This window comes from Spermophilus citellus, assembly GCF_964194105.1.
Source record: "Spermophilus citellus genome assembly, chromosome: 11".
NCBI classification, from domain to species: Eukaryota; Metazoa; Chordata; class Mammalia; order Rodentia; family Sciuridae; genus Spermophilus; species Spermophilus citellus.
Window position 1 is genome coordinate 102242315 of NC_138192.1, and position 24156 is coordinate 102266470.

Below are 24156 nucleotides of genomic sequence, written 5' to 3' on the forward strand. Positions count from 1 at the left end.
CACTTAGAATCTTGTTTGTGTGAGGCTTCCAGCAACCTTGCCCTGTCAGCCACTTCTGAATCCCCACCAAGTGTCTTTCTTGGTGGATTCAACTAGATAATTTTGCTTTTCCACACTCCTTTCCTTCATTTGTCTTGGCATCAGTTTTCTCTGAAAACAGTAAATTTGTTGGGTTTTGTGCAGGATTTTGGGTTAGAGCCACAATGAATTTGGGGAATGAGTATTTTCTCTTGGTTTTGTATATTTTTTACATTAATAACAAATATCAGAAAAAGCAGCAGCTAATTTTTTTTTAATGTAGCATTAGCTAAATTTCGAACAGCCAGAAGCCACACGTGGCTAGAGTCTCTAATTTCAAACAGTAGAGATACTGAACACAGCCATTATCACAAAAATTCTACTGGATAGCACTGATTTAGATGTAGCTAGACAATGTAATTTTGTTGACTAAATTCAATAACTCAAATTCAGCTACTACTAAAAGAGTAATACTTTAAAAATGGAATTCAAAGGCAATAATTAAGATATGATCATTTCAGGTAAAGATTGTATAATAAACATAAGTTACTCTAGATGTCTAACTATAAGGGAAATGTATTCTTTAAAAAGTTAAAGTCCTAACTTTACCTGTGTTAAAATCAGTTTTCTAAAGGAGGAGGTGGCACAGGAATGCAGCAGAGTTCAAGTGTGGAATTCATTTGTTGAGAGTTAAATATTTCCCAAACCTATAAAAAATAAAAATGAAAAAATGTGAAATATTAAGATAATATTCTCAAGAATATAGCACAAAGAAAGAACAGTTTTAATGAGACATTTATAATTCAGGTCATCTAATTTTTAAAAATATGGATTAAAAAAATTTATAATGAGTATACCTATGTATCTTTATCAAACCTAATAAAAATGATTTTGGAGAAAGTGTGAATTTTAGTTTGAAAATTTGTCATTAATTATCTTTAAGAACTTGGGTAGGTAGAGGTCCTAGGCTGGATTTATAGAACCCAGCCACCCCACTATTTTTTTTCTTAAAAGTATGCTGTATAGGGGCTGGACTGTGGCTCAGCCGTAGAATGCTCGCCTAGCATGTGCAAGGCCCTGGGTTCGATCCTCAGCACCACATAAAATAATAAAATACATTAAATAAAGTTTAAAAAAAGTATGCTGTATAAAACCAAACTTAAATAGTATCAAGGGGTACAAATTAATTTTGAATCAGTTTCACAACTAAAAAATTTATAATTTTTTTTACACAGAAAGTGCATTATTTGAATTTTTAGCATAAAATCATAAAGTGTTTTGGTCAGAGAGAACCACTTTAAAATGGCTAACAATAGAGACTTCTTAGAAAGTAAGAAGTCTCTTTTCATATATTTGCTGACCACATTACACTCCATTTCTTCTTTAAAAGTGCATCCCAATTTTAAAATTTAAAACATTATATGTACGTGTCATAGATCCTGGCCAAATGTATTTTTTTAACACAAAGAAAATACAACAAAATTGTCTTAGAGAAAATTACATTGTCCTTATAAAGTCTTCAGTATTCTTTAGACTGAAGAGATATCTGGAACCCCTAACTCTAACCATAGTAATGACTTTTTAATCTCGTATATACTGGGCCTTCACATGAAATTTTTATTTTATGAGTAGATTCTGCATGGCAGGGAAGGGAACTAACACACCGTCTCTGGAAAGACAAAAAAAGAGACTGGTAATATTTTTTTGGAAGGCACATCTGATTTTAAGACAACAGGGTGGGAATAAGACTCTGATCATCTTTTGTACCCTGAAAATTTTGAACCTCAAAGACAACTGCCAGATTTTGAAGCAGTGTGTGTGTAGAAATACTGAAGAGCTAAGTGGAGAACCTCTATAGAGAAAGATCTCCCATAATATTTTAAGACTAAGAATATGGATATTCATTAGGTTCTCAATTAAGAAAGCAAAAGGGGAAAATAAGGGCAAATGAGAGAGAGAATGAGTTTTAAACTTTTAACATAACACTAAAGCACCTTAATCTCTGGGTGATTGGAGGTAATTAGCCCCTCACCAGCTTGTGTAACAGTAAAGTGTAAATGGCCTCTACAATTCTTTCAGATACAAAATCTGGCACACAATTTAAAAAAACCAATAAGAATGCAAAGGAACAATAATATATGACCAATAATTAAGAAAAAAAACTAAAGAGAATCAGACCCAATAATAAAGTTGAAATATATAGCAATTATTTAAAATAATTCTAACATATTGGGGAAAACAGATAAAATTGATGAAAGATGGGGCAGTTCATCCAATGAATTAGGATCTAATTTTTTTTTTTTTTAAATCAGGGATCTATCTCACTAGATAGTCCAGGCTGCCCTTGAACTTGCAATCTTTCTGCCTCTCAATTACAAGTGCATGCCACCATCCCTAGCTCCCAACAGACATTCTAGAACTGAAAAATTCAATCTATATAATTAAGAACTCAATATTTTTGGTTTTATAGCAAATGGACACAATAGAATATAGGATTAGTTAACCGAAGACAAGTTAATACACAATGCCCAAACCAAAGTATAAAGAGAAATGACTAGAAGAGAAGGGAATGAAAAGGCAGGGAAAAGGACAAAAGGTTTAAGAGAAAGGTGATACAGGCTCAAAATGTATGTACACACACACAGAAGCCTCAAACGATAGCACAAAGAGATAAAAGCAATATTCAAAAAAAAGAATAGCTAAGAATTTTCCAAAACTGATAAAGGAAATCAGTCTGGAGACTGATCATGCTCTACTAACTCTGAGCAAGACATATTAAAAGAAAACTATACCTAGGATATCAAACTATGAAAGGAAGAGAGGAAGAGGAAGAAAAAAAGTCATAATAACTGCCAATCTAAAATATATACCTAACAAAAATATCCTTCAAAATTAAGGTAAAATAAAAATGCTTACAAACAAACAAAAAGGGGGAAATTTCTCAACAGTAAGCTTATATTACAAGAAAATTAAGTGGAATTATTCAGACAGAAGAAAACCATCCTAGATGGAGAACACGGAAACACAGAAAGGAATAACAATGCAGAGTAACTGAATTGCCTTGTAAGGTTTAAAGGTTCTAAGATTTTAGCAGTAATGCTACAGTGTTAAAAATCATACTTTGTATTATACATGCAATAAATTAAAAATAAATGTTATAATTTTTAGGGTAATCATTAAAATTATAATACATAACAATTCAGAAAAATGTAATATTTACGTAATCTAAAAGCATGGAAAAAAAAAAGAAGAAAGAAAACAAACTAGATAAGCCAAACAGAAAACATATTATACATACAGACCCAACATATCAATAATTGTATTACAGTCTATGGAAAAAAATACTTCCAGTAAAAGTCTAAGTTTGCCAAACTGGATTAAACAAAAAAGAATCATGGGGCTGGGGTTGTGGCTCAGCGGTAGAACACTTGCCTCGCAGACGTGAGACCCTGGGTTTGATCCTCAGCACCACATAAAAATAAATAAGTGAAATAAAGGTATTGTGCCCAACTACAACTAAAAAATAATGTTTTAAAAGAATCATATCTCTTAAAGAGATACACTTTAAATATGTGCCCAGAAAGATTCAAGTAGAGGATAGGGAAAAATACACCATACCACACTAACCAAAAGAAAACTGACGTACTCTGGTAATTTCAGTTAAAGATTTAGAATTTAAGACAAGAATCATTGCTAAAGATGAAAGAAATATTACATAATAATAAAGGGATCAATCCCACAGGAAAATACCACAATCACAAATTTTTTATACCCCCATAATAACCTCAAAATACCTGAAGCTAAAATTTGCAAGCTTTAAAGGAGAAACAGACAAAGCCACAATCACAGTTGGAGACCTTAACACACCTCTCAATAGTTGACAGAAAAAGCATTAAAATCTAAACAGTGCAATAACAAACTTGACCTAAATGACCAATATAGAAAATCATACCCAGCAACAACAAAAATTACGATCTTTTTCAAGAAGCATGAAACTTACCCAAACTGACCACATACTGGGCTACAAGGAATCTTCAACACACTTCAAAAAAAAAAAAAAAAAAAAAAAAAAGATGATGCCATTCAGAGTATACTCCTTAACCACAACAGAAATTAGAAATCATTAATAACAATAACAATAAATAAAAACCTGGAAAAACACCAACTACCTGGAAACATAAAATTACATTTCTAAATAATATTTGGATTGAAGAAATCAAAGCATAAATTACAAAATAGGTTAAACTGAATACTACTGAATATATATTAAAACTTATGATGTAGTTATAGCCTGAATTGTATATATAGACAGTCCTTGATTTTCAAGCAGCAACACAGAATAGCAAGTGACACAGAAAACAAGCATACAGTAGGAAAAAAATCAATGTAGTCAAAGTTGGTTCTTTGAAAAGATTAATATAATAAAATTGATAAAACCTTTAGCCAAACTGATTAAGGAAAAAGAGAACACAAATTACTACAGAATTTTTAGACATCAAAAAAATATGAAATTTTATGCTAATAAATGTAACAGCATAAAATAGACCATTCCTTGAAAAATATAAATCACCAACACTGAAAAAAATAGACTGCTCAAATAGCCCCAAAGATATTAAAGAAATGGAATCTGCTATTAAAATTTTGCATAAAGAAAATCTCAGATGCAGATGGTTTCACCAGGGAATTCTTCAAAACAATTAAGAAGAAACATAACTCTGTTACTCCTTCTAGAGAACAGAAAATAACAGAACACTTCTTAACTTTTTTTAAGAACCAGTACAAAAAGGATGCCAAAACTGATTTTATAAAGAAGAAAATCATGGACTGATCTAATAAACACAGATGTAAAAATATCAATGTACTGGTGAACAAAATTTAACATTATATATAAAAATAACATATATAGAAAGGAATTTATTCCAGACATTTAAGAGTAGTGTAGAAGAAAATTCATATGATTATCCAAATATGTATAAAAATAGCCTGTGACAAAATTCAATATTCATTCATGATAAAATCTATTGGAAAATTCACAAAGAATTTTGGATAAAAAGAAAAAAAGCCCACAGGAAGCATCACAGTCAATGGTAAATGATTAAAAACTTACCCTTTTCAAGTGGAAAACAAGTCATAGATGATCATTATCATCATTTCTATTCAACATTTTACTGGAGGGTTTAGCTAGTACAGTAAAACAAGAGAAACAAAAAGAATAAGGACTGGAAAGGTAGAAACAACATTATTCATAGATGATATGATTATGTCCTAAGAGAGTCCAAAAGATTCCTCAGACTATTAGAATTAATAAGTAAATGTATATTTCTGGCTAGAAGATTAATATTAAAAAGCCAATCATACTTCTATAAACCAGCCATGGATTTTTAAAATATAAAGGACAAAAGAATTTTTTAAAACTAGGAATAAATCTAACAAAATTTGATTTATTTATCTCTAACTAAAGTATAAAAAAGGGCTGGGAATGTGGTTCAGTGGTTAAGTGGCCCTGGATTCAATCCCCTGTACCAACAACAACAACAACAACAACAAAAAAAGTTCCTAGACTGCAACATAAAGAAGGGAAATGCACATGAGTAAAGGAGGCAGAACCAAAAGTCCAAGTAGACTAAAGTGTTAGATAAAATAATGGAGAAACACAGAAAAAAAGAACACTGGAGATCTACAGAAGATCCCCTGATCAATACTTTTGAGTAAGGAAACTACCTGAATATGGAACAAGAAGCACCTAAAAGTGGATATAGCAATGTCACAGAATTCACATAGGGCCATAAATAGTGCCTCTTCTCACCAATCAGATTAAGGATTGGTATAAGTAAAGGGTCCTCCCTAATAAAGGGGGAATTAAAATTAGCCCTACACTGAGCACAGATTCAGTACTGTCTAGTAAATCTTAAAATCAAACCCTGAAGAAAATCAAATTGTTTTCAAACAACTGAAAAAGACTGAAATAGACTTCAAAAATATTTTTAGGAATACAAAAATATCCAGAACACCATAAGATAAAATTCATAGTATCACATGCTTAATAACAAAATTACCAGGAATAGAAACAACCAGCCAAACAAGATCCATAATAAAGAAAAAAAAATCAGCCAATCAAAATTGACACAGATGTTAGAATTCTCAGACAAAAATATTTTAACAGTAATTATAACTATATTGTTCAAAACATGAGTCACAGAAGGTGTTAACAAAAATTTTTAAAAGACAACCTAATCTTTGAGGCAAGGATTGTGGCTCAGTGGTAGAGCACTTGCCTCGTACTCGTGAAGAACTGGGTTAAGTCCTCAGCATTACATAAAAGTAAATAAATAAAGATATTGTACCCATCTAAAACTAAAAAAAAATATTTTTAAAAAGACAACCTAATCCAAACTACATTATAAAAATAATAATTTGTGAAATTTAAAAATGAGAATAACATTAGACATTGAATAAAAAAATCAGTGAACTTGAAGACAAAGCAACAAAAAATAATCAAAATGAGACAGAGAATTTAAATAACCTGTTATTTTTCAATAGTGCCCACCTTTGACATGAAGAAGAGCCCCAGTGCCAACTCTTAAAATCCCTGGTAATCCTGGCTTAGATTTATGAGAAAATGTGTCCCCCAAAACAAAAGAATCAATATCAGATAGCTAAACCTATAGTTAGGGTAAGGAGAACTTTCTGACCCACTGGTTTTAACACTGAAATTTTTTCTCCTTCTCAGAGAAAACGGAAGGAATACAGATGTAGGTCCCACTAATGTGTATATATATTTTTTCCTTTTATCTACAATCAGTATTAGCAACCAATAACCCAAAGAAAATATTGCAGTGCTATCAATTAGTGATTACATTGCATAATGTCTAGCACAGCATTTCTAATTCCTTCCATATTAACCACAAATAAGGAAGCACTGCATAGTTTGTTATCTGAAAAACTTCTACGATGATAATGTAGTATTAGTATAAGACACCACTTTCTCAGTGGTGCACACCTGTAATTCTGGAGGCTCAGAAGGCTGAGGCAGGAGACTTCAAAGCCAGCCTCAGTAACTTAACAAGGCCCTGTCTCAAAACAAAAATATTAAAAAGGGTGGGTGGCTGGGGCTCAGTGGTTAAGCACCCCTGGGTTTATTTTGAAAAACAAAATAAAAACACCTTTTCTTAATTAATCAACTCAAAGCATGAGACTGATAAAACTAGGAGAGAAGAGACTACCAAAACTTTAGCAAGTTATAATCTCTCTGCATTACTGTGATGATCTGCTTTTTCCCAATTAATTCCCAAGAAATTATGTTTTACTACACAAAACCAGTAAAATATGTATATATCAAAAATGTGGCTTTTCACTTTTAAAATTTTCTAACAAAAGTCTCAGAACTTAAAAACCAGAAGTATACCTCCATTCAACTTAGAATAAGGCCAAGAGAAAAGTAAATGCTATGAAATCCTGTGTGTGATTTAACAAATTTATGTTGGCTTTTCAAAACAAATCACTGAGCCAAATGAAATAACAGGACCCTATGGATACCAAAATATGGTTCTTTACCTAAGATGGCATCATATTTGCATACAACCTACATTCATTCTCTCATGTACTTTAAATAATTTTAGTTTCCCTAATACAGTGCAAATGCTATGTAAATAGTTGTTATACTCTATTTATTTAGATAATAATGGCAAGAACTTCTATATATGTTCAATACAGATGCATTTTTTTTCTCTCTTAAGTATTTTGGATCTGTGGTTGGCTGAATCCATGGTTGCAGAATCCACAGATATGAAGAATTTATTATAGTGAAATAAGTTAAAAGTGTTCCTTAAACCTGGGAAATAAGGGGGTATGATAATGTCCCTGAAACTCTGTGAGATGTATTTATAAAAGTGTATATTTTTCTAGATCCACAGTTTTTTAAAAAATATTTTTCTCAGATGTTGATGGACCTTTATTTCATTCATTTATTTATATGTGGTGCTGAGAATTGAAGCCAGTGCCTCACACATGGTAGGCAAGTACCCTACCACTGAGCCACAACCCCAGCCCTAGATCCACAGTTTTTATCAAATCTTGATGGAATGTAAACCCCCAAAAGATGAAGAAATACTTTTCCAGGCAAACCAAATGAGAAGTTGCTGAAGAACCCAAGAAATAAAAAGAACCATAATATGTAATTTGATCACAGGGGAATAAAAGTATTATAAGCCAGGCATGGTGGTGCACACCTGTAATTACAGTTACCCAGGAGGCTGAGGCAGGAAGATCACAAATTCCAGATCAACCTGGACAACTTAGTGAGATTCAGACTCAAAACAGATTAATTTAAAAAAAAAAAAAGAAAGAAAGAAAGAACTAGGGGATATAGCTAAGTGGTAGAATGCCTACCTAACATGCATGGGGGTCTGGATTCAATCCCCAGTATCATAAAAAAAATTTTTTTAAAGAAACATAATTTTTGCAGTTTAAATATATATTTAAATTATATAATTATATAATTTGCATCTTATGATCATAATCTTCTATCTATATCTTATATATCACAATCTTATAGCTGTTTGTGAAAAGCTGTATTTCACTACTTGTCTTAATTTTTGAGGTCTAGAAACCACAAGTATTTCACCAAAAATATATGCCCCAAGTTACAAGGTACAGGTAAAATAGGGAAATCCTGTCCATTACATAAGCAACATGATTGACTGCAAATTAGATCATGGACATAAATCAGTCAGCAAATGAAATAACTGACCATATTTTCATGGAAATTACAAAATCATATTAAACATACTAATTTTTTAAATTAAGCATCTATTCTACCTTATCATAATGCAGATTATTTAACAGTGCTTTTCATTGCTATACTGAAATTAGAATAGAGTCACAAGTTTCTTAGTGGAACATAAACTATGAAAGGGTTATGATAAATCTTTTGCAAAAAATCACAATACCGTGATGATTATACATAATTTCATGTCTAACAGACAACCTTTGATTTTCCTGAATAATAAATGTTGTTTATAATCATACTGCCTTTGTTATTTTTTAAAATATTTTTTCAAATGGTGATGGACCTTTATTCATTTATTTGTATACAGTGCTGAGAATTGAACCCAGTGCCTCACACATGTTAGGCAAGCACTCTACCACTGAGCCACAACCCCAGCCCAGGTCTTTGTTATTAAAAGCAATTCTTCAAACAATAATAACTATGAGCAAATAAAATGGCTGTCATAAGTCACACTAAATTTGGGAGTTATGAAATAAAGGCTAATACATTTTTTAAGGGGCTCAATCCTCAGTGTATAGCTCAACGTTAACAGTGCCTGCCTAATATGCACAAAGCTCTGGGTTCAATACCCAGAACGGAAGGAAAAAAAGGGGGGAGGGGGTAAAAAATAATGCATGAGCCTATTCTAAAAGGACATTAAAACTGACCTTTGGGGCTACGGCTGGGGCTGGGACTTAGTAGTAGCGTGCTTGCCTAGAAGGTGTGAGGCACTGGGTTCAATCCTCAGCACCACATAAAAAATAAATTAATAAAGGTATTGTGTCCATCTACAACTTTAAAAAAACCCACTTGACCATTAATAGACAATTTTCAAAACATTTAATTAACTGAGTCCCTAAATAATACAGGATTGCACCAACATTATAAATCAGCCCATCATCCCTTCCGTGCATGTCCCACACAGGAAGAAGTCAATCTACTAAAGAACAAAATAATGGAAGCAATGATTACCAAAAATCTGGTCCTAGATGTTAATCTAGGTCCTAAATATTAATGTTTTTAAATTATATAGTTTTAGTGATGTCAACTGTCCTTTCCCTTTTTGAATGTTTGCCTGCTTCAGTCACATTGGCTTTCTTACTTTCTCTTGAATATGCCAAATTCATTTTGCCTAAGGCTGTATGTTTCCTTTACCTCTGCTGTCCAGCTGTTCACTTTATTCAGGTTTGGGATAGTCAAAGGACTGTAGGGAAAGGTTCAATCTAAAACATTACCTGTCTCACTGTTTACTGCTCTCAATGACATTTACTATTATTTGTTTACTGTTTAGTGGACTAGGGATAAGCATGGCCAGCAATTCAATCCCAGTACTTGTTTATTGTCTATTTTCCCCAACGCGCTCTCGCTCGCTCTCGCGCTCGCGCGCTCTCTCTCCCTCGCGCGCGCTCTCTCTCTCCCTCTCGCGCGCTCGCACACACACACTCCATATGAAAGGGTGTCTTATTCATCACTATCATCACTATATCCACAATCCCTCTTTCAGTTGTCTGCACAAAGTAGGCAGACATTAGATGTATGGAGAAGGAAGAAAAGATTACCATTTACTCAAGAGGTATCAGGGGTGGCTGGTTTTAAAACTAGCAAAGTAATGACCTCCAAAAATCCTCTCATTTATAAAAGCAATGAAGCACTACAAATGGTCAAAATGAGGGCTGGGATTGTGGCTCAGTAGTAGAGTGCTCACCTAGCAAGTGCGAGGGGCTGGGTTCAATCCTCAGCACCACATAAAAATAAATAAAATAAATATATTGTGTCCAACGACAACTAAAAAAATAGATATTTTTTTAAAATGCTCAAAATGAACTTTTTCAGAACTTTGGAAATTAACAAATGGCTTAAAGCAAACTGTGAAACACATGTTTATTAAAGAAAAGTAGTGGAATCTTGAGAAGAACTGGGAGCTTTAGTAAGTTTTAATTTGCCCTATTACCATTCACCTTTCTAGCTGCACAGGATCTTTGAAAACATCACATCACATTGAAAGTCACAAGTGACAGCCACTGAAGGGGACAGATGGGGTTAAAGTGCCTTCAAAGATCCATTTCCAGAGAATTATGATCACCTAACTTGTCTGGCAGTTCCCTGGTTTCCTGGAATACCCAACATGCAAGTTAATCTTTACTTGACATGATTTGGAGTTCAGCCAGTGCCAACAGCCTTTCCTCAGGGGCATTTATGGAAAACAGGGACAGATGTTAAACATTATGGCTGCCTGAAGCAATGAAAAACAAATGGGCCAAAAACAAGCCAACCAAAATGATTAAGAAGAAAAGATGGAGAATGGGATGTCCATAGGGAGCTTTGAAACACTCCCACAAATTCCCAGAAATCTAGAAGGCCGTATATATGCTTGTAGAAAAACCTGAGATGGCCCTAGAGCTAATAAAGGCTCTTCACACAACTCATATTGGAGGGATTAATCTCACTTCTGCAACTCCATTGGGACTTTTATAAGCCTTCACCTGGTTTCCTCCAGATTTTGTACTACATGCTTTTTGCTTGACTGATTTTACTTTGTATCATTTCACAGAAATAAATTATCACCATGAATATAATGACCTGAGTCCTGTGAGTCATTCTTGCAAATCATGAAACCTGGAAGTGTGGCCCTTGGGACCCTTGACCCACCTAAGCCCTTTGTCATAAATCTACTAAATTAAGACAGCTTCCCATCTTAATAGGACAAGAAGTTCCAGGCTCATCATGAATAATTCCTACCCTAGACCTAGAATTTCTCCAAGAAACCCTGGTTCCTTTCAGTGAGAAATAATATTTAGAGAACATATTCTGTGTGCTAAAGAATGAGCATGTCTTAAAGACAATTTATTTTCATGTAGTGATGAGGGGAAAGGCATTCATGTCAGATCCCTGCTTGCCACATTAAGAAATAAATTTTTCACATACAAAGAATTAAAGTCAAGGAAGGTAGTGCATGGATTTGGTAATGATCTATTCCCCTTCCTTACCTAGTTAACTGACACAGTTCAAAACAAGCTCTTTTGGGAGGCAAAAATATTTGAGTTGATGGATGTTTTCCCCCAATTTATTCATTGTAGTACAATAAACATAACAAAATTCACGATTATGGGCTGGGGATGTAGCTCAGTAGCAGAACATTTGCCTAGCATGAGTGGGGAACTGGGTTCGATGCTTAGTATCATAAAAATAAATAAATAAAATAAAGGCAGTCTGTCCATCTACAATTACAAAAAAATAAAAATAAAAATAAATTTACTGTCATAACCAGTCTTAAGTTTACAGTGATACTAAAGCATTCATAATGTTGTGCAATCATTACCACATCCATCTCCATAAGTTTCATGCTGTAAAAGTGAAACAACTCCATACCCATTAAACAGTAACTTCCGAATTCCCCTTCCATTCAGTCCTTGGTAATCACTATTCCACTGTTTGTCTCCACAATTTAAACTTCTCTAGGTTCCTTACACAAATGAAATTATATAGTATTTGTCTTTTTGTGACCAATTTATGTCACTTAGTATAACGCCCTCAAGGTTCATTTATGTTGAATTCATATTGCAGAATTTCCTTCCTGTTTAAGGCTAAATAGCATTCCATCATATGTACAGTGAATACTACATTTTGCTTATCAATTTATCTGTTGATGAATATTTGAGTTACTTCCAAGTTTTAAATACTGTGAATGATGCTAATATAAACATGGATATACAGGTATTTCTTCAATACTCTGATCTCAATCCTTTTGGGTATTTATGCATAGTAGCCTTTTTAACTATACTACAGAACTATATCTAAAAAAAAAAAAAGGAGTAGACTTAATTGATAGAGGGAGATTAAGTACCAATATAGTTCTTCCTTTCTTCTTATCCTGACCATTATTACCTCTTAAATAGTATTAGGAAAGTTTTAATCTAGTATGTCTAGTTTTAAATAGAATTGAATGTAAATAAAGGAGCTTATCTTTAATTAGAGTTATAATTAAGAAAATAGTTAATCAAGCCAGGCATGGTGGCCCTCGCCTACAATCCCAGCAACTCAGGAGGCTGAGGCAGGAGGATCACAAGTCCAAAGACAACCTCAGCGCTAAGCAACTCAGTAAGACCTTACAAAATAGGGCTGGGCATGTGGCTCAGGGGTTCAAACCCCAGTACTCAGGGATAAAAAGGGGGGGGGGGAACAGTTAACAATATCTGTTAATCCTTTTAAATCGTATTATGCTTTTTGTTTTTAATAAACTCCCTCCCTATTCTAAGGTTATAAACATACTCAACGTACATTTTCTCCTTAAAGATTATAAATTAAAAAAAAATTTAAAGATTATGAATTATACAGGGCGCGGTGACACACACCTGTAATCCTAGCAGCTCAAGAAGCTGAGATGGGAGAACAGCAAATCAAAGCCAGCCTCAGCAATGACAAGGTACTAAGCAACTCAGTGAGACACTGTCTCTAAATAAAATACAAAACAGGGCTGGGGATGTGGCTCAGTGGTCATATGCCCTTTAGTTCAATCCCCGGTACCAAAAAAAAAAAAAAGATTATGAATTATTATAGGTCTTATTTTATTAGCTAACATTTTATAACATTTAATATATGTCAGCAGTATTCTAAGCATTTTATATAATTCATCTATTTACAGCAATCCTATATAATAGGTACTATTACTCTCCCCATTTTATAGATGAAGAAATGGGCATTTCACCTAAATGGGCATTACAACTAGTAAATGACAAAGTCTCTGTCAAGCTAGTAAGTGGTAAAGCAAAGTCAAGCAAAGTCTCTGTCAAGCTAGACTACAAGAACTTTGAACAACTCACTAACCCACAGAATATCATACTTGTTCATTACACTGAGAACACCATACTTATTTCACCTGGGCAGCAAGACACCTTAGTAAAAATTACATGCATGTTACAGGGTAGAAGAATAGCATGAAATTTAGAACACTGCCAACTTAATAAAGTCTTTAGAGGTCCAATAGTTTGGACTATGCCAAAACACTCCCTTCGAAAAGTTGCCAAAGCTCATCCAGCGACCACCACTTAAAAGCACAGTGTTTGACAGGCCTCTTTAAATTCTGGAAATACAATCCATATTTTAGCATGTCCCATTTCCTGAATAATCCATAAGAGCTACAGGACAAAAGACAGCAACAAGTCAAGGTGATAGTTCAAACTACTCTACCCATTTGGGCTTTAAGTTCCAGCAAACTCAGTGGTGTTCAACACGTGTATGGTAAATGATAAAGTAGTTGTATAAAGAAGCTACCAGTAGGTTCTGACAAAAAAATCACAACACAGACCACTAGGCATAGAACTCAACATATAGCAGTTTCTAAAAGTGGCACTATTGGCATTTTGGTCACTCCTGCAATTGTGAGAAGCTGTTCTATGTATAAAAAGATGTTCAGTGGCATCCTGGCTTCTACACACTAGATGTAATACTGCCCTTGAATTGTGACAAAATGTTTCCAAACATTGCCCCTAGTTAAGAACTAGAATCAACAAATGGGACTTACTCAAACTAAAAAGTTTTTTCTCAGCAAAAGAAACAATAAGAGAGGTAAATAGGGAGCCTACATCCTGGGAACAAATCTTTACTCCACACACTTCAGATAGAGCCCTAATATCCAGAGTATACAAAGAACTCAAAAAATTAGACAATAAGGTAACAAATAACCCAATCAACAGATGGGCCAAGGACCTGAACAGACACTTCTCAGAGGAGGACATACAATCAATCAATAAGTACATGAAAAAATGCTCACCATCGCTAGCAGTCAGAGAAATGCAAATCAAAACCACCCTAAGATACCATCTCACTCCAGTAAGATTGGCAGCCATTATGAAGTCCAACAACAACAAGTGCTGGAGAGGATACAGGGAAAAGGGTACACTTGTTCATTGTTGGTGGGACTGCAAATTGGTGCAGCCAATTTGGAAAGCAGTATGGAGATTTCTTGGAAAGCTGGGAATGGAACCACCATTTGACCCAGCTATTCCCCTTCTGGGTCTATTCCCTAAAGACCTAAAAAGAGCATGCTACAGGGACACTGCTACATCGATGTTCATAGCAGCACAAATCACGATAGCAAGATTGTGGAACCAACCTAGATGCCCTTCAATAGATGAATGGATAAAAAAAAAAATGTGGCATTTATACACAATGGAGTATTACTCTGCATTAAAAAATGACAAAATCATAGAATTTGGAGGGAAATGGATGGCATTAGAGCAGATTATGCTAAGTGAAGCTAGCCAATCCTTAAAAAACAAATGCCAAATGACTGCTTTGATATAAGGGGAGTAACCAAGGACAGGGTAGGGACAAGAGCTTGAGAAGAAGATTAACATTAAACAGGGATGAGAGGTGGGAGGGAAAGGGAGTGAGAAGGGAAATCGCATGGAAATGGAAGGTGATCCTCAGGGTTTTACAAAATTACACATAAGAGGAAATGAGGGGTAAGAGAAGAATAATACAAGTGGAAGAAATGATTTACAGTAGAGGGGGTAGAGAGAGAAAAGGGGAGGGGTGGGGAGGGGAGGGGAGGGGGGAGAGTAGAGAATAGGATAGACAGCAGAATACATCAGACACTAGAATGGCAATATGTAAATCAATGGAAGTGTAACTGATGTGATACAGCAATCTGTATACGGGGTAAAAATGGGAGTTCATAACCCACTTGAATCAAACTGTGAAATATGATATATTAAGAACTATGTAATGTTTTGAACGACCAACAATAAAAAAAAAAAGAACCACTGCTTTAGAATAGTACTATCTCCTTTCCTGCAGATGATTATACTTTTAAGAAAGAGCTCCTTGCCTGGCTTTTGGATCCTAATAGAAATTGATCCTGTAATGACCATGTAATGAATCTAACCAAAAAAGTGAGTGCTCCAACCCACCAAGCCATAAGGCAAAATGTGCTAGCAGTGTTTCATCAAGTGAAAGTAATACTGCATGTCAGATATTAGTTTTTTTCCCTCCATCAGGGCACATAAGAGGACTATATTCCTCTATCATCTTTAAGTCAAATGTAATTTTGTGACTTATTTTGCCAAGAGCAGAAATCATTTCTATAGCTAGGTGTGATGGTGCAAACCTATAATCACAGCTCCTTGGTAGGCTGAAGTAGAAGGGTCACAAGTTCAAGGCCAGTCCAGGCAACTAAGAGAGACCCCTTCTCAAAATAAAAAATTTAAAAGGGTTTGAGGGTATAGCCTGGCATGCATGAGGCCTTGGGTTTAATCCAATTAGCACTCCACCCCCCCCCCCAAAAAAATCTGTAGTGTGCAATTCTCCAGCCTGTTCTTACCTTACCAGTGTTATAACAAGAAGCTGAGACAAATATAGATGCAATGCTGACCCATCATATGAAGAACAGCTGCTCATAACTGCAGCAGATTTTACATGAGAATAAACCCCTTTAAAAACATTTTTAAAGTCATTATTGAAGATTGGTTCTTACCATTATATAATCTGCTAACTCTGACTACAATGGTTATGAGATTAGAGCAGGCCATAAAAGTACCAATAAGCTTAATGGCTCAGATACCATGGCACTTACTTCTACTAAATGTAGACTCTCATTCTGTGTACTTGTAGAGTTCCCTAGATCAAATGGAAGAAGAAAAAACAATTGTGGCTGGTTCCTGGTTTACACATAGTTCTGTATAGTAGCATGACCTCTACATATAATAGAAGTGATGAAGAAAAGAGAGGCAGAGCTCCAAGTAGTGCATCTTATTGTTCAGTATGCTTAAAAAGAAAGATCTAATAATCCAACAATAGATCTAACAATCTGGCAACAAGACCTTTCAACCAGTACTGTTCAACAGGTACATGAACAAAGCAGTACTATCATCAGTAAGAGAAATTATATCCTGCCTCAATTGAGACTTTCCCTTACCAATGTTGACCTACAATTCCATGATATATCAATCTGTCTCACACCTCTATGCATTTTCTGAAGCTACTCTCCTTTCTGGAATGATTTTCAACTATCCTTTAGTCTAACTACCCTGCTCTTCTTAACACTCAGATCAATGCTCGTTTGCTCTATAAAGCCTTTCCATAAAAGACAATTCTATATCCTTCCCCTCCCCCTCATAAATTCTCATTGTAGTATACACAGACTCCCCAAGAAGGAATCTATGAATAGAATCATAAACTTTTAATAAGAACAAATTACACCATTCTTATCAATCTCTAATATTTATAATTTGATTAGATTATCGGTGTATGCAGAACAACCAAAAAAACAGTACTTTCTTTGATTTGGTCACCAATAGAAATGTCAGATATTTTCATTATCAAACTATAATTGTTGCAGACATGAAAAGATCACTGTTCTTGTCAGGTCTTTTGGTCACAGTGGTGAAAAGCTGACTAAAACTAAGCATTTGCCTTAACTCTCAGAAGAGACTTTGGACTTGTGTTCTTCAGAAATCCTGGAACTACAGAAACTATGAAGATTCTTAAAATTGGACTAAAATGTATCTTGCATTGTGAAATGAGCATAAGCTTTTGGGCATCAGGGGTGGAATGTTATGGTTTAGATAAGAGGTGTCCCCCAAAAGCTCCTGTGTCAGACAATGCAAGAAGGTTTAGAAATTATATAATTGGGTTATGAGAGCCTTAACCCAATTGGTGAAATAATTCCCTGCCAAGGATTAACTGAAAAGTAACTGACGGCAGGTAGGGTGTGGCTGAAGGAGGTAGGTCATCAGGGATGTGCTTTTGGGGTTTATATTTTGTCCCTGACAAGGGGAGTCAGACCTCAGTCAGTCTGTGTCTGTTTCTCTGTCTCTCTCTCTGTCTCTCTGTCTCTCTCTCTCTCCTTCCTGGAGCACTGTCCCCAGGTATGGCTTTCCTCTGCCACACCCTTTTGCCATGATGTTCGGCTTGATCTCAGCCCTGAGGAATGGAATCAACATCTATGGACTGAGACTTCTGAAACTGTAAGCCCCAAAATACTCACTTATGCTCCTCACTAGTTCATTTCATATTTCTTTGGTCAGAGAGCCTCTCCCTGAATAAAAAATGTTTCCAATCTCATATGCCCAAATGTTTGGTTAAACATTATTTTGAGTGTTCCTAGGAGGTATTTTTGGATGAGATTAATAATTAAATCTGTAGACTAAGTTTGCCCTCCTTAATGCAGGTGGGCCTAACACAATCAATTAACAGCCTAAATAGAAGAAAAAGACTGAACCCCTCCCCCAAGTATAAGAGTTCCTCCTACCTTACTGCCTTTGAACTAGAACATCAGCACTTCTCTGCCTTTGGACTTAAAAAGAAACATCAGCTATTCCTGGGTTTCAATTTCTTGAGAACTCTTAACAAATCTGGTTCTCAGACCTTCAAACTCTGGAATTATATTATTGGTTCTACTGGGTCTCCAGTTTGTCAACTTGACCTTTAGATCTTTAGACTGATCAGCCTCCTTACTGTGTCAGCCAAATCCTAATAATAGAAATTAAAATAATTATATATAAAATCCCTTATTGGTTCTGTTTTTCTGAAGAATCCTGATGAATATCATCGCTGACTCTAAAAGCCTGAGAATATATGCAAAATCCATCACTTGAACATCTTACAACTGGGAATGCCTTGCCCTTATAACAAGTATTATTCCATCAGCATGTGTTCTTCAGAATAGGGGCAGCTATTAGAATAAATGCTAATTTCTTCTTAATGGCACATAAAACACAGAGTCAATCTTATAAGATCTCTTTCTCATGGGTTTAGGGAAGAAAAACAACCCCTTTCCCTTCTGCTCAGAGAACCAAAAAAAAAAAAAAAAAAAAAAAGATTTTTTCTACTAACACTGCCCCTCCAAGAGGTCACTCCTACTTTTCCTCATAACCCTCTTATAAATTGATAGGGATAGGCAGAGTCATAGTGGTAGCTATTCCCAGTACTAACGCCTTCTGTTCTCAGAAATCTGTGTAAAAGTTTATTAGTCTTATTATTAAATTATAACTTCTCTAGAGCAGACCTCAGTTGTGCATTTCCAATTCTTATAACAGGACCTACTATATAGTTAGCGCTTAATTCATGTCTGTTGAATGAAAGGTCTAACAGCAACAACTGGACAGTCAGAGAAGAAGCAAGTATGAAAAAGATTACACGTTCCTGTGTAATATCCCATCCCTGGCAGGTATTCTATACACTCAGTAAAAAGCCATTTCTGAGCTTTATTTGCAAGTAAATGTAGTCAGATTACTATATTTTGGTCATTGCAACCAGAGGAAGTACTGCACAGGGAATTCTAAAGGTTTCTTAAAAGATGAGAGTATACCCCTTTTGTCTATACTTTTCTTCCACCTTCCTTCCTTCTCCCTTGAACAAAGATATAATTGTCTGGAGATCCAGCAACCATAAGGTGATCTTGAGAATGGAAAGCCACAAAACAATGGCAAAGGGAAAAGAAGGAGCCTGGATCCTTGACAACTCTATGGAGCTGCCTCATCAACCCTAGAATACCTACCTCTGTTTTTTTTTTTTTTAAATAAGACAAAGAAATAACTACTATCGTGTCTGAGCAATAGTTATTTCTTATTTTCAATTCTAGCAAATATAATTTCTAACCGATAAGTCAAGAAAGTGACATCAACAACAAATCTGTAGTCTAAGACACCTAGAGATACCTCAGCTGTGCTTCAACTTAATGCTGATAAAATGTTATTTCTACTGAGATGAAAAGGTTAGAGTAGGAAGCAACAATGAATGAAGAGCCTCTGCTGGATGAACATTTAGAGTACTTTAGTACAATGACAAATTTTATACTGCAATTTCTTGCCAACATTTGAGAGCTATGTTCTAGAAAAATAATGTGACTCACAAAACTATGACTGTAAAAAACAAATAATACAAAAATAGGGGTTAGGGAAATTAAAATATTTAATAGAAAATGCTAAACTAACTGTTTAAGACTTGTTTAAAAATTTTTTTAAATGACTCTTCTATAGACTAACCTTCAAATCTTCAAGAAATATTGCTGTAACACAAGAAGTTGAGGATATTTTCCCCATATTCTTTGGACTTTTCTATGTCATAAAAATTTTGAACAAGCCTTTCCTGAATTGCCATTTAATATTTTTTGTACTTGTGTTTTTAGGTTTTTTTAAAATTTTTATTTTACTTTTTTCTTTGAGGGGAGGGGATTTACTAGAGATTTAACCCAGGGGTGTTTTACCACTGAGCTACATCCCCAGACCTTTTTGTTTTTTATTTTGAGACAGGGCCTCATTGAGTTGCTGAGGCTGGCCTTAAACCTGTGATCCTCCTGTCTCAGCCTCCCAAACCACTGGGATTATAGGTACTCACACCACACCCAGCTATACTTGTGTTTTTAAATTTTTTTATAAGTCTCAGCAAAATTCTTCATAAATTCATATAGCAATTGTGTCAGTTTTGGGGCTGACTTTCTTTTTTTTGTGATGCTGGAAACTAAACTCAGGGCCTTGCACATCCTAGCCAAGTATTTTACCACTGAGCTACATACCCAGCCCCAGGGCTGTTAATGAAAATTGTAAATAAGCTGATCTGTAACCTACACTATAGACTTGCATAAAACATTACATAATCTGATACTATAGAATATAAACACAAAGTTGCACTGTCTTTAATAAAAGATCAGTTGGTAATTCAGTAATTCCATTACTGGGATATATCCAAAAGAAAGGAAATCAGTATATTGAAGAGACATTTGCACTCTCTTTATTGCAGCACTATTCACAACAGCCAAGAAAATGGAGTCAACCCAAGTGTTCGTCTACTGATGAATAAATAAAGAAAATGTGGTATATAAACACAAAGGAATATTATTGAGTTATACAAAAAGGATGAAATCCTGTCATTTGTGACAACATGGATAAACCTGGAGGACATTATGTTAAGTGAAAGAAGCCAGTCACAGAATGACAACGCATGATTTCACTTGTATGAAGAATCAAAAAAAAATGATCTCATAGACACAGTGAAAAGAACAGTGGTTACCAGTGGCTGAGGGCAGCAGGAGGGAAGAATGGGGAAAAGTTACTCAATGGGTACTAATTTATGGTTATACAGGAAATATAAGTTCTCATGTTTTATTGCACATAAAGCGACTATATACAACAATAATGTGTTTCCAAAAAAAAAAAAAAAAGTTTTGAATGTTCTCACCACAAAACAATGTTGTTTGAGGATTTTACCTTGATTTGCATCTTTCACAATGTACACATGTATTGAAACATCACATCATACCCCATAAATAGGTACAATTATTATGTATCAATTTAAAAAGTAAAAACAGAAGGTAGAGGCAACAAAATCCAGTATTGCTCAGATGAGAGGTACATAAACAAAGTATTAAAGATAACATCAGGTTCTAGTTTCAGCCCATTAGAAAAACGATAAAAGGGAAAATAGAATCATTTTAAGTCATAGCATATTTGAGGGCCCTACAGATCATTTTCATCTGGCAGGTATTTAAATTATAGAACAGGAACGAAAAAGTCTAGATTAGAGACATAGATAGGGAAAACAGATAGATATTTGAGAATTATCAGCCCTAAGAATCATCAGTTTTAGATACTAAGTGAATAAATAAGATCACAGAGTGACAGGTATACAATGAGAGATTTGACAATGGAACATTTAATTCTAATTTTTTTATTAATTTTTCCTAGTTTTTTCCACAAACAATAAAACAGTAAATACTGTAAAATATTTCAAATTGTTAAAAATTTTAGATTTTATAAGTACTTTGTGTTTTCTATTTGAATCCTACAATCACTTTAGAAAAATAGAATGGTCCACAGTGTATTCTTCCAACTCCACTATTATTTTCATTTCAAAAGAACTACAAAGGAATACACAGATTAGAAAGCTTTAAAATAAAAGAGTATGTGAAAGTATAAGTTTAATTTCCTATTCAGGATCCAACTCCTTCCCTCACCTGTTTTTATAAAATATGAGGAAAGAAATTTATGTAAATTAATTGACAAATCTCAGTAGCTATATTAGCCTATATCAAACATTATTAGTCAAGTATCACACTATAGATACATACATACCTATATTTATGGAGGCACAATTCTCAATAGCCCAGTTATGAAGTCAGCCTAGGTGCATATCAACAGATGAATGGATAAAGAAAATGTGGCATATATACAATGGAGTATTATTCAGCCTTAAGGAAACAAAATTATGTCATTTGCAGGAAAATGGATGGCACTACATATCATCGTATTATTTTCAAGCAAAATAAGCCATACTCAAAGACAAGTACTGCCTGCTTTCATATGTGAAATCTAGGGGTCGGGGATGACTTGGATGTACAAGGGGGACTATTACTAAGAAGAAGGGGATAGGGGAGGGGAGTGTAAGGGCGGGCAATGGGGAGACAGAAATGATAAAAATGTTATACACATATACAAATATGACACAATGAAACCCAATATTCTATATAATTAATATGCAATAATTTTAAAAAGAGCCAATTATCTGGGGCTGGGGACATAGCTCAGTTGGTAGAGTGCTTGCCTTGCATGTACAAGGCCCTCATTTCAATCCCCAGCACAACCAAAAAAAAAAAAAAAAAAGATTCAATTATCCATAATAACAAAGGTAATAAATCTGACTAACATTTTTTGAGGTATAGACAAAATGAGTATTCTGTAACCCATGTTTACCACTTAGTAAATTAGTGCCACCTGCCACATTTTATGACTAATATTTTGGCAGTTGTATCTCAAACACAGAAAGCATAACTCTATAATTAACCAAAGTCACACACCTTAAAATAAAATTTCCCCCAAATTTCATTCTTCTTATTTACTTTTTTCTCATACTTATCTATATGGCAGCCAGATCCCCAAACAAAAAGCTCAGAATTCATAAAGAGGAGCTATAAATTTATAAATTAGAACCATACCAAGGTCAACATATTTGCAATTCCAAGTTTTAATACATATTAGTGAGTGACTGTTTATGCAAATATTAATGTATATTTGTCATATCATTGCAGTATTAAAAAGACTTTTAATCAAGAAAACTTTCAATCTTTATTTTCCATTTTTAATTCTAGAACTAGATCACTTTGGCAAACTGAAACATTCAGCATAATTTTCATTTCTAGCAATTTCAGACACTGGCTAGAAAAGTTACCCTAGCTATGTTGTTAAATGGTGACAATTTGTTGAGCTAAAAACTTATTGGTAGATAAGTAACTATTGTTACTGGTTCATACCACAAGTGCCAGAGCCTTGAATTACATCAATGGTTTTTAAAGTGGCAGCCATAACTAAGCCAAATCATTAAGAGATTTTTTTCCCCAAAATGCATCTACTTCCTTCATACTCCCCCATGACTAAAATTTTGAAGTGTATATAATAACTGTGTGTATGCCTTTTTATAAACTCATATATTATTTTGAGAGACCTTTCTATCTATCTGTACCCAATTGGATAATTCTCAAATTAGGCAGTCCTTTTTTTAAACATTGTGTCAAAAGCAAAGCATAAGAAATAGAACTACAAAGTGACAAGAGCTCAGCAGAAGGCTAGGGAGGCTATTTACAATAGGTATACACCACCTTCAGAGATTTCTATGTCAGCTCCCTCCTGAATCCACTACATTACATCTTAGACATTGGTATTCATTATTCTGAGAAAAGCATGTAGTCTACCAGATAAAAATGTAAAAGGAAGCAATTTGGGACCTTAAGAAGCCACAGACAGACTGGTGAGGTGGCGCACGCAGGTAATTCTAGCTACTTGGGAGGCTGAGGCAGAGGATCAAAAAGTGGGAACCACTAAGCAAGTCCTGTCTCAAAATAAAAAATAAAAAGGGCTGGGGATATAGCTTAAGAAGAAGAAATAGAAGGCACCACAGCCACCACAGACAATGAAACAGAAAAATTCTGCTGTTCGTTCAGGCATTAAAAGAACAATAGAAAACTGCTGATAACTTGTTCAAAGAATTCTGCCCATATTTCATCATTTTAATTTTACATCATGTAGCACTGTTTTCTCTAGGATATAAGTTCAGTGGACTGAAAAACCTTAATCATTTTAGAATAAACTAAGTAAGATATCAAAACTGTCTACTAAAAATAGTCAACTAATCTTAAACCCCCATTATGTGACAAGATACCTTAAGGGCTGGGTTAAAAAAGTCAAAATCCATTTTAAAGCAAACAATTATACTTCTTTGCAGACACTGTTTGAGAGATAGGTCAGTTGGCAGTGTTTACCTAGCATGCAAAAAGCCCTGGGCAATCCCCAGCACCAGAAACAGTAGCTAGCTCAAATTCCTTATAAATAGCTCCAATAGTACTTTTGAAATATTTCAGAAGAAAGAGAACATTCATGATT

The 24156-nt window shown here is 34.5% G+C and overlaps 1 protein-coding gene and 1 long non-coding RNA gene across 28 annotated transcripts in view; one reads left to right on the forward strand and one right to left on the reverse strand.

The window, feature by feature from the left end:
* LOC308631348 overlaps positions 1-11337 on the forward strand; it is a 40637-nt gene extending 29300 nt beyond the window's left edge. The window contains exon 5 of the long non-coding RNA XR_014018167.1: positions 10752-11337. This is a non-coding gene — a long non-coding RNA (uncharacterized lncRNA). The remainder of the gene's footprint in view (positions 1-10751) is intronic.
* Positions 1-24156, reverse strand: part of HYCC2 (hyccin PI4KA lipid kinase complex subunit 2) — a 72335-nt gene that overhangs the window by 46087 nt on the left and 2092 nt on the right. For 11 of the 27 annotated variants that reach the window (XM_081262487.1, XM_081262478.1, XM_081262495.1 and 8 more), the window contains one exon: positions 628-725. The gene's annotated coding sequence lies outside the window, so the exon portion shown is untranslated. Of the gene's footprint in view, positions 1-627; positions 726-4018; positions 4061-5125; positions 5200-21855; positions 21972-24156 lie in introns of those variants that run through there. The other 16 variants (XM_081262492.1, XM_081262484.1, XM_081262477.1 and 13 more) reach the window with 7 other exon arrangements.